This window comes from Pantherophis guttatus, chromosome 2, assembly GCF_059756535.1.
Source record: "Pantherophis guttatus breed Tessera chromosome 2, ASM5975653v1, whole genome shotgun sequence".
NCBI lineage: Eukaryota > Metazoa > Chordata > Lepidosauria > Squamata > Colubridae > Pantherophis > Pantherophis guttatus.
In genome coordinates this window covers 87,983,821-87,995,301 of record NC_142064.1, presented here as the reverse complement: position 1 = coordinate 87,995,301, position 11,481 = coordinate 87,983,821, and the positions used below count along the sequence as shown (strand labels likewise).

The 11,481-nt window shown below is 37.8% G+C and overlaps 1 long non-coding RNA gene across 1 annotated transcript; it reads right to left on the bottom strand.

The window, feature by feature from the left end:
* Positions 1-437: 437 nt before the first annotated feature.
* Positions 438-4,429, bottom strand: LOC132711385 (uncharacterized). Its single transcript, XR_009622225.2, has 2 exons — positions 4,306-4,429; positions 438-776 (listed from the first exon to the last, which is right to left on the bottom strand). It is a non-coding gene; the product is annotated as an uncharacterized LOC132711385 (long non-coding RNA).
* Positions 4,430-11,481: the final 7,052 nt, after the last annotated feature.

Sequence of the window (11,481 nt, the reverse complement as noted above, 5' to 3'; positions counted from 1 at the left end):
ACATGCTGTGCCCTTTTTTTTCCTACAGCAGATGCACATTGTGCCGACACCTTCAAAGAACTGTTAATCATTACTCCAAGATCTCTTTCCTCCTCCGACATTGCTAATTCCGATCCTGTTAATTTGTATGTATAGCTAGGATATTTGGCACCAAATATGCCTCACTTTACACCTGCTTGTGTTGATTGACATCTACCAATTTGACACCTACTCCCCTAATGTGCAAAAATCTAGAGTGCTTTTCAGTCCCTTATGGTATTTACCACTGTGAACAATTTAGCGTCATCAGCAAGCTCAGTTATTTTGCCAGTCACTGCTTTTCTAAATGTACAACTTGTGTGTAATTTGGGAAGCTGAATTTCCAAATATAGAAATGTAATATATGCTCATTGACTTCCTGTAGGCTGAGTAAACAAAATATTATCCTGATTTTATTATGTGCTTTCTGTTATTTATATAGAAACAACTATATGCATTTGGACTTTAAAGATTTATTTTTGGTGGCACCTAACTGATCTTAGCTGGTAGTATTTGAAAAACAGGGCCTGCTCTGCTCATTACTTTGAACAGAGACCACCAGAGAAATCCATGGCTGTGGGCTATGTACCAGGAAGTCGAAGGAGACAGTGGGAAACCACTATCTTAATGCTGTGAAGAAAATGGTTTTGATGCACTGCTGATCTTTGTCATTAGGAATTGAGATTGTCTCCGTGGAATATTTGCTTTTTACTGCAAAACGTTGTGGCTTGATTTGGGAAAAAGCAACGAAAAATGATCTAAAGAAAAACAACGAAGGAAGATTCATTAAATATATCCTGCTGGACAGGATACATAAAAATGTAGACTTGTCTGCATTTTTCCTCCCCTCTCAAAATAGTATTTCCCTATTTTGTGAGCAGTTTAAGCATTTGACAAGAATTACTTTTAAACCTAAGAGGTTGTCTGAAACGAAACAAAAAAAAAAGTTCATTTATCCTTGTGCAAATGCCTAAAGTATAATTCTGTAACATTCCAAACATTTCTATTACAAACTGTATTATAGCAAGTATCTAGTGTGATGTCAAATTAGTTTTGGAGTCTATGTAATTGACTTTTGAGAATATCCTAACATAAAAATGTTAGTTCCAGAGTGCAATCTCAGTTAACAAAATGTTAATAAATTCTTTGACAGAGGCTCTGATATTGGATCAAAGAACAAATAAAATTGCATCTCTAAGTGATATCCTTATTGCCTTATGCTTGAAGTTAGTTATCTTTATCCAGAGAAATGGGAGCATAAAGCAGTGTGACATTAAATGAAGTGAAATCTTTAATCCCACAGAGCATTCAGAAAGATAGGAGAGACGAAAAAGTGCTGATATTTACTATGCGATAATGCCATACATAAAATAAGCTTTGAGAGTAAATTGTAGCCTTCGATCATTTCCTTTTCTCTTAGGGTAAACATAGAGATAATAGTTTAAGGTGACCAGACGTCCCGCTTTTGGCGGGACAGTCCCGCTTTTGAGCAATTTGTCCCGCGTCCTGCGGCGTTTCAAAAAAGTCCCGATTTTTCTTGAGCCCCAGCTGATGGCTAGAAGAAAAAAAAACTGTTTAAACTCTTGCCCGGGGCTTCAAAGGGCCGCCCTACAGGCAATCAGTGTAAAGCAGTTTTTTTTCCCCCTAGCTAAGCTTCAGAAACGAAACCGAAACCAGGGTCTTTGGTGCAGCGTGACAAAATGAGGCAGAGAGAGATTTATTTTTATTTTTATTTTTCCTCCCCAAAAAAGGTAGGTGAAAAACTGCAAACAATGGGAAATTTAGGAGGAGAGTTCAAGATTTTAAAACACAAAGGAAAAAAAGCTGTATTTAACTAGGGAATTGTAATAATTGAGATACTATTAATTGTATATTGTGTTGAAAGCAGAAATGGTTAAGTTGTGGTTCGGAGGAATATATGGAGGAAATTATTTGGTTTATTATTATTGGTAAATATAATTAATTGATTTGTAAGAAATTGGATTGCATGGAAATAATTGGAATATTCATGTTCATATTGATTAATATACAAAAAAGATAGTTATATAACTAATTGATTTATATTAAAATGTTGAATTTGTATTAAACAACTGTATTACATAATTACATAATTAAACAATGTGAGGATGGATATAAAAATAGATGACAATGGGAAGGGGTATAATATAGAATAGAAGGGAAAAATTGAATTTGATTAAGATTAGAGATGAGGATGAAGGGTAATATTGGTTTTTTTAAAAAATAGATGAGGAATAAATATGGCAAAAAGGAAATATAGAAATTGTAAATTTAATTGAAATGACTAAACGCTGTTTAAATTTGTGAACCAGCCAAATATTCTGTTCAAAGAAAATACATTGTATGTTTGTATGTGTGTTTCTAATTATTGCTATTTATTCATATTTGTTCTCTTTTATTCTTTAAAGTTTAACAATTCATTCTTTATCTTAATATCTTTATATTTGCTTGGGGTTGGCTTTCTTCCCTTTCATCTTTTTTATTGTACAGCAATCTTTCTCCTCAAACCTACCACCTCTCTTTTCTTTCCTTCTTACTTTCTCTTCCCCCCCTCTTCTTCTCCTCCCTACTTCCTCTTCCTTTCTCCTTCTCCTCCTCTCTTCCTCCCTCTCTTAACCGTCACTCCTACTCTAATTTCCCTTCCCTTCCTTCATCCCTCTCAATTACTGTATCCTTTTATGCATATGGACTACTCAGAGGGCTGAAAAATTTATTTTTGACTGGTCCTCGCACTTTTGACCAGTCCTCGAACTTACGACTGTCCTCACATTTTACGTTTTTTGCCCTATCTTGTCACCATGGTGAAGAGAAGCAGTTGTGAAATGAGTGACATGGTTGTTAAGAATACTGCACGGGCATAAATGTGAGGATGGTCATAAGTGTGAGGACCAGTCAAAAGTGCGAGGACCTGTCAGAAATGACTTTTTTCAGCCCTCTGGTTAGTCCTTTTGTGCATATGGACTACTCAGAGGGCTGAAAAAGTTATTTTTGACTGGTCCTCGCACTTTTGACCAGTCCTCGAACTTACGACTGTCCTCACATTTTACATTTTTGCCCTATCTTGTCATCATGGTGAAGAGAAGCAGTTGTGAAATGAGTGACATGGTTGTTAAGAATGCTGCACGGGCATAAATATGAGGATGGTCATAAGTGTGAGGACCAGTCAAAAGTGCGAGGACCTGTCAGAAATGACTTTTTTCAGCCCTCTGGTTAGTCCTTTTGTGCATATGGACTACTCAGAGGGCTGAAAAAGTTATTTTTGACTGGTCCTCACACTTTTGACCAGTCCTCGAACTTACGACTGTCCTCACATTTTACGTTTTTGCCCTATCTTGTCATCATGGTGAAGAGAAGCAGTTGTGAAATGAGTGACATGGTTGTTAAGAATGCTGCACGGGCATAAATATGAGGATGGTCATAAGTGTGAGGACCAGTCAAAAGTGCGAGGACCTGTCAGAAATGACTTTTTTCAGCCCTCTGGTTAGTCCTTTTGTGCATATGGACTACTCAGAGGGCTGAAAAAGTTATTTTTGACTGGTCCTCACACTTTTGACCAGTCCTCAAACTTACGACTGTCCTCACATTTTACGTTTTTGCCCTATCTTGTCACCATGGTGAAGAGAAGCAGTTGTGAAATGAGTGACATGGTTGTTAAGAATGCTGCACGGGCATAAATGTGAGGATGGTCATAAGTGTGAGGACCAGTCAAAAGTGTGAGGACCTGTCAGAAATGACTTTCCAGCCCTCTGAGTAGTCCCTATACACATAGCCATGGCCACCCGGTCACATGACCAGCTAGCCACGCCCACCCAGTCACATGGCCTCCAAGCCACGCCCACACAATAAGCCACGCCCACAATGGTGTCCCTCTTACCAATGTTAAAATCTGTTCACCTTACCCTATACACATAGCCATGGCCACCCGGTCACATGACCAGCTAGCCACGCCCACCCAGTCACATCACCAGCTAGCCACGCCCACAAAATAAGCCATGCCCACAATGTCCCTCTTTACCAATGTTAAAATCTGGTCACCTTATAATAGTTCCATCTAAATATTAATATAGAAAACTATTTACCACTACAGTGCTTTTAGAAGTAGGCAATAATGTCTCCAACACTTTATGCATATTTATTTATTCTGTAACCATTAATGCTGATCCTAAAGACCATGAAAACACAAATAAATAAAAGCAAGCACTATATTGTATGCAATGTCTGTTGTGTTAACTGAAATTACACTCAGGATTTCCTCAAAAATACCATTACCTGTGGCTATTGTTTCTCAGTATCCCCTTTGTTCCACTACATAGCTATCATAATTCATCACCTTGACATTTATCTCACTAAACCAAGGCTCTACAGTATAACATCAGGATTCCAAGGTAACCAAGCTACTATAGAAAGCATTTTCAAAAGACAGAATGTTTGCAAACAATTGAGTTAAACTGAATTCAGACACTGATCCAATCACTATTTTGTATGCTGATGTATGGTCAGCTGTTAAGCCACAGTTTTCCAGTTAGTTTGAATATTAACAAATGCAGAAAAAAAATTAACTTTCTGGTCTCCCTTTGTATATTCTTCCAGCCATCCTGTGAGAAAACGTAAAGGAATCAATGTTAAAACAATTGAGGCTTCCTTCAAATTGCTACATGGTTCTTTTGTAAATAACAAATTTCATTAAAGAAATGTTTAACAAGATAAAAGCAATACAAATTTTTAGAGAAAAGTAAAGAAAATAAAGAAAAAATGGAGAATGGAGAATAAAAAAACAGGAAAAAGAAGAGAAAGAAAGAAAGAAAAGAAAGGATTATAAAGAAGTAGCTTCTGATCTTCTTAACAGCAGCTAAAAATGAATTTATATTTAGGCCCAAGATTACACTGTGATTTTCTTCTTGCCATAAGCTACCTTCCTAATCGTTAAAGCCATAAATCTTAAATTCTTTTTTTCTTTCTTCAGCCAAAAGTCCAAAGGGTTTCCGGCTGCTAAAAAATGAGATTATTGCCCTTTCCCTAATTAGACAAGTTTGATTGCCCTCTTTCATTTTAGGACTGTGCAGCAAATGGAAGGATGTCTTACTTGTTAAAGGTTTTGACCCTTTTATCATTATGTCAGGTTTTGAACATTATTGTCATACAGTGCAAGAGCTGGTGTCATGGAGGGTAAGCCTTTTGAACTCACAGGTTATTTGGGTCTATTAAAAATTTCTCTATTACTCAGGGCGAGTTCATGAAGGCTTTTATGCTGAGTTTCTCTCCCTGTTTGTGATCATGTCTGCTTCAGGCTGGTTTCATAAGCATAAATAAAAAACATATATTTAAACACAGAATAATATATTGCACTAGTGGTTTCTTCATTGCCAAGAACTGACCTATATTGCTTGGTACACCTGCGGAGGAGTATTAAATATAATTTATATGAAGTAGTTAAAATATGAAATAGTAGATATATTACTGAAAATATGAAACAGGCATGTAAAAATAATAGAAATAACAGGTAAAGCCAAACTGTCCTGTTTCTTATCATCTTTCTTGGCAAGAAAATGCATTTTTATCACACTGCTTCTCTATAAAATGTCAAAGAATCAAAGGTACCTTCCTCCTGTTGAATTTTGAGTTAAGGTTTTTAAGATTTGTACCATTATAGAGGAGGAAAAGCAGGGAATGCCTCTAATCCGAAATCAGATTTCTCCATGGTTGAAGGATGGAGATAAATTGAGCTAGCAACTTTCCACATTTCCTTAAATGGATGAAATATTGCCGAGGTTGTTAGTTGAATATGTGATGTGGAATAATTTAAGATACAGAGGCTTAACTGAAGATGGAAGCACTGACTTGTGCCTATTAGTAATATCAGACAATCTGTGCTAAAGCACATACATTTTATCACACTGCTTCTCTATAAAATGTCATCTAAAGGTGGTAACCAAGACCTTGAAGCGCACATGGAAGACCACCGGGAGCCAGTGCAGCTCGCACAGGAGAGGTGTTACATGGGAACGCCATGTCGCTCCCATAACCACCCGCACGGCCGCATTCTGCGCCAGTTGGAGCCTCCGGGTGCTCCTCAAGGGGAGCCCATGTAGAGAGCATTGCAGTAGTCCAGGCGGGAAGTGACGAGGGCATGAGTGACCATGCGTAACGAGTCCCGATCCAGAAAGGGACGCAACTGGTGAATCAGGCAAACCTGATGAAAAATCCTCCTGGTCACGGCCATCAGATGGTCTTCTAAAGACAGCTGTGAATCCAGGAGGATGCCCAAGTTGCGAGCCCTCTCTGTGGGGGCCAGCGATTTGCCCCCAATAGTCAGTGATGGCACCAACTGACTATATTGGGACATCGGAAACCACAGCCACTCGGTCTTGGATGGGTTGAGCCTGAGCCTGTTTCTCCCCATCCAGATCCGCACGGCCTCCAGGCACCGGGACATCACTTCAAGGGCATTGTTGGGGTGGTCCGGGGTGGAGATGTACAGCTGAGTATCGTCAGCGTACTGATGGTACTTCACCCTGAAACCACGGATGATCTCGCCCAGTGGCTTTACATAAATGTTGAACAGAAGGGGTGAGAGGACCGACCCTTGTGGCACCCCACATATGAGGCACCTCGGGGTCAACCTCTGCCTCCCTGCCAACACAGACTGCAACCGGTCGGAGAGAAAGGAGGAGAACCACTGCAATACAGTGCCCCCCACCCCTAACTCTTTCAACCGGTGCAGCATGATACCATGGTCGACTGTATCAAAAACTGCTGAGAGATCTAATAGGACCAGGACAGAGAAGCAACCTTTGTCCAGAGCCCTCCAGAGATCATCAACCAACGCTACCAATGCCGTTTCCGTGCTGTACCCAGGCCTGAAGCCCGACTGGAATGGATCCAGATACGTCGTTTCATTCAGGTGCTGGGGGAGCTTTCTGGCCTTCTCTGTGGCTGCCCCAGCTCTCTGGAACCAATTACCTCCTGAAGTCCGGACCGCCCCCACCCTATTGGCCTTCCAGAAAGTGGTGAAGACCTGGCTCTTCTGGCAGGCCTGGGGCCGTTGATCTCATTATAGTGATCTTGCGAGACCCGGCCACAAATTGGAGTGTATGTGTTTTAACGTTTTAATGTTTTAATGTTTTAATGTGTTCTTTTAACTTTTGTATAGAATATTGTTGCATTGTTTTATTCTCTGTTGTAAACCACCCAGAGTCCCTTGGGAGTGGGGCAGCATAGAAATGTGACAAACAAAATAATAATAAATAAATAAAATAATAAACCATTTAAATACATTATAATAAATAGTAAATAATTTTATTTTGTTTAAAACTACAGTAAAAAGGGTATAGTCTTGGCTTTGCATAAGAATTCATAGCTGAACAAATATCTGAAATTGTTATTCATATTTCAGAATTTTTCACACTTCAGACAATTGCTATGTTATATAAAGGTAATCTCTTTTTGAATAACTATTTGAATAACTCATCTTAATTAGTAAGTATTTCTTTAGTGTGTTAAACTTTTCTTATCTATGCTTCTTTTGAAGGTATAAATCTTAACACCCACTGTTGTGCTATGATTGCATTAGCAGTTTTTTACAGAATCATAAAATCTCTTTCTGCCTCTGTCTCATCATCCCGTCCCATCACAAGATTTTGCAAAACTCCTGTATGCAATCATTTTGCATAGCTCCTTTCTTTTGCTATCAGTTTCATTTGTTTCCACTATACCTTTTAGTCTAATTTTACAGGCCACAACACAGAATCAAGCCACTTAGTAATTACCAGACTGGGTCTCTTTGAGCAATGCATCTCAAAAGGGAGACCTATGGCTTTCTGTATGTTTAATTTGATGCCTTTGCCTTATAGTCAGTAAGACAGCAGAAATAGGTTGCAACATTTATAACAGACCATTTGAAAAGTGTGTTTATTTATTTTTTAATTAAATTTTTATGCCACCCATCTCCTCTATATGGTGACTATAGTTAAGTGTTTTATAGTTGAGGAAGTAATTGTGGAAAAACTAAAAGCCATACCTGTGTCACAAAGATTGTTTGTTAAATTTATGTGCTGCCTGTCTCACTGTGCTGAGTGATTCTGGGTGGATTGTTCACAGAGAGGGGGAAATAAATAAGTCCTATACTAAAAATATTGTTGTTCTAGCAGTAAGTTGATAAAAATTGGAAATCATTTGGGCAAAATATTTTCCACTTAGTAACTGCTTATTAAGACTATGATCTGACTGAGGTACAATTTGCAATGAATATGACAGAATTTTTGTTTAATGTATTTGAATACCTTGCTTTTAATTCAAGCATCTGTTAGATCTGACTCACACTGAACCATTATCCACATGAAATATTTAATGACTGTGTGTATTTTATATATTAATATCTCATGAAATAGTTATGATTAGATTAACTTCAACCCATCATTAGCAATATGTGGGAAAAAAATATCTTTTTTTCTTTTCAAAATAGGTTTAATTTATAATATATGCTATGCAGAGTACACAGTTGAGAGAAAATTACAGTATCTGAAAATGTAGAAAGGAATGGTCAGAGGGGAATTATTTAGCATCAAGATAAAGATGATGAGATCTTAATTGTCCTGTACTAAATAAAAAGTAGGGCTAATGTTTTAGAAATCTGAACAATTGGAAGAGAATATGATATATTCGAGGTTTGCTATCTCAACCTAAAGAAAGGCTGTCTTTGCCGACTGACCCTTTAAATCATCCTTAAAATGGCCTTTAAATCAGGCCCTTTTACATTATATACAGCAAAATAGTAGTACTTTGCTAATCTTGGCTGATGTTAAAAAGCTAAGCAGGGTCAGATATTGGATGGACAATCATGAGAAAATTCCAGAGCTGAGGCTAGATTTGGAAGTTGAAAAAGATCCCAGAATCAGGTCATGACAAACTTCTATTTTCTTATCTAGAAAACTACATCAAAGTATCATCAGGTTCCCAAGAATTGAATTTGACTCAAAGAAGGTAAGTTTTTTCATTAGATCTTTACTTCATGATATAAGGTAGATTTCTGGCTATTGACTGTATCTGATTCTGTACAGTAAAACAATAGGTATATCGATAATTTTTTGATATATATAAACGGATATGTGACCGAAGGGCTTGCAGTATGTTTAATCCCATCAGAATGGAAAATATATACAAGTTGGATCCATGTATGCGTGGTTATACACAGTAAACTTTCATACGTTATGGTGTATTTATTTTATTGCAGTTTTTTTCTTCTGAGCAAGTCCAGACTCAGGGATTGAAAGATGATATATAGCAAGCAGGCAGTGGTTCTATTAGATTATTCCAAATCTAGTACATAATCTATGTGGAGCTTGTTGATCATTCAGACATTGGTCTTAACATGATCTGATCTTCTGAGGATGGTAATTCATTTCCAGACTCGTCTTGCAATAACTTGCTCCATACGACATAAGTATGACTATCTATATCCAGACTCGTCTTGCAATAACTTGCTCCATACGACATAAGTATGACTATCTATATACTTTTGAGGGTATTCACATGTCTGCCTTCCAACTTTAATGAACTGCAATGATATGTTTTATTAGCATTCTTTAAATGTCCCAGGAGAATTTTAAAGACCATCCTGATCTTTAAAATTCTGATCGGGGGAATAAAAAGAGACAGCTCTTTGATTAATCTATTTCTCTGACATTCTAGCAACTTCTGGGATTTATTCAGGCAATTATATTATTTCCATTTTAAGAGCTCTAACTTCAAAGAATTCTTTACATTTTTTTTTTTAAAAAGAGGCTGCAATCAATGATGGCCTCTGGCAGATTTGATATGAATAAATCCAAGGAACCTAAGGTATGATAAGTGGAAGTCAAGCATGTTAATGCAATTGTGGGATTCTGGGGCACTTTTAGGGCAGTCTTCAAAGCTCAGGTGACCTGCATGCACAATCCTACAGCAGATATTCTGTCCTCTCAACAGCTTTCTTTTGACAGTAATTTGATATTACTTTGGACACAGGCTAAAGGATTTACGGTTTTCTTTTTTTCATAAAGAACAGCCAAACCAATATAGAGAGAGGGACAGAATAAGTGGAGTCTCAATAGGCCAATATGGATATCATAATACGGTAAGAAATAAGGACATTTACAAAATATTATTTGAGCGGTCAATATTTATGAAAACCTGGTGCTTGAACTTGAAAGAAGGAACTGTTAAATTCATAGAAGACCATCTGATTCAGTGGATTCAAGTTTTTGATTATTACTGCTTCCCTGTATCATCTCTGCACCAAAAACTATCCAATTCTGTAGAAAAAAATTTGGAGGAGAGCACTGGAAATAAGATCATCTCAGCTGCCAGCTAAAGGAAGCAGCGGCCTATATCAGGCAGCTGTGATATAAGAAGATACTGGAGGTGGATGAGCATTTTAGTAAAATGGCAAAAGGGTAGTATCATACTGCAGAGAAGGAAACAACTATAAACTGCTTCTGTTTTACCAAGAAAACCAATGAATATAATTAATATATATTACATTAGACAATACTATATAATATCTAATATCTAAACATTATTATATTATATAATAATTTAATATAGCGGTTGGCATTAAGTGCTGGACACTTAGATTGGATGGCACTCAACAAACTACTGAGAAAGAACTATACTAATAGTGCTTATGATGCACTATTAGATTAAAGTGTTTGGGATGGCCAGTTGCTGATGTTGCCATGCAGGAAAGAAAACCCAGAGCTGCTAAGACAGAATTACAGTGGGGACATGGAACATAAGAAGCATGAACAAATGTAGTTGTTTAAGAAATAGAAAATAAAGCAGAATGTACAGATAGTCCTCAATTTACAACAGTTCATCTGGTGACCATTCAAAGTTACAACGGCACTGACTTATGACCATTTTTCAAACTTACGACTGTTGCAGTGTCCCCATGGTCACGTGATCAAAATTCAGACACGTGGCAACTGACTCATATTTATGACGGTTGCAGCGCCCCAGAGTCATGTGATCACCTTTTGTGACTTTCTGACAAGCAAAGTCAATGGAGAAGCCAGACTCACTTAACAACCCTACTACTAACTTAACAGCTGTAGTGATACACTTAACAACTGTGGCAAGAAAGGACATAAAATGGGGCAAAATCCATTTACCATCTGTCTGACTTAGCAACAGAAATTTTGGGCTCAATTCAGAGGTGGTACTCAGCAGGTTCTGACCAGTTCTGGAGAACCAGTAGTGGAAATTTTGAGTAGTTCGGAGAACCGGTAGATACCACCTCTGACTGGCCCTGCCCCAATCTATTCTCTGCCTCCTGAGTCCCAGCTGATCGGGAGGAAATGGGGATTTTGCAGTAACCTTCCCCTGGAGTGAGGAGGGAATGGAGATTTTACAGTATCCTTCCCCTGCCACACCCACCAAGCCATACCCACAGAACCAGTAGTAAAAATT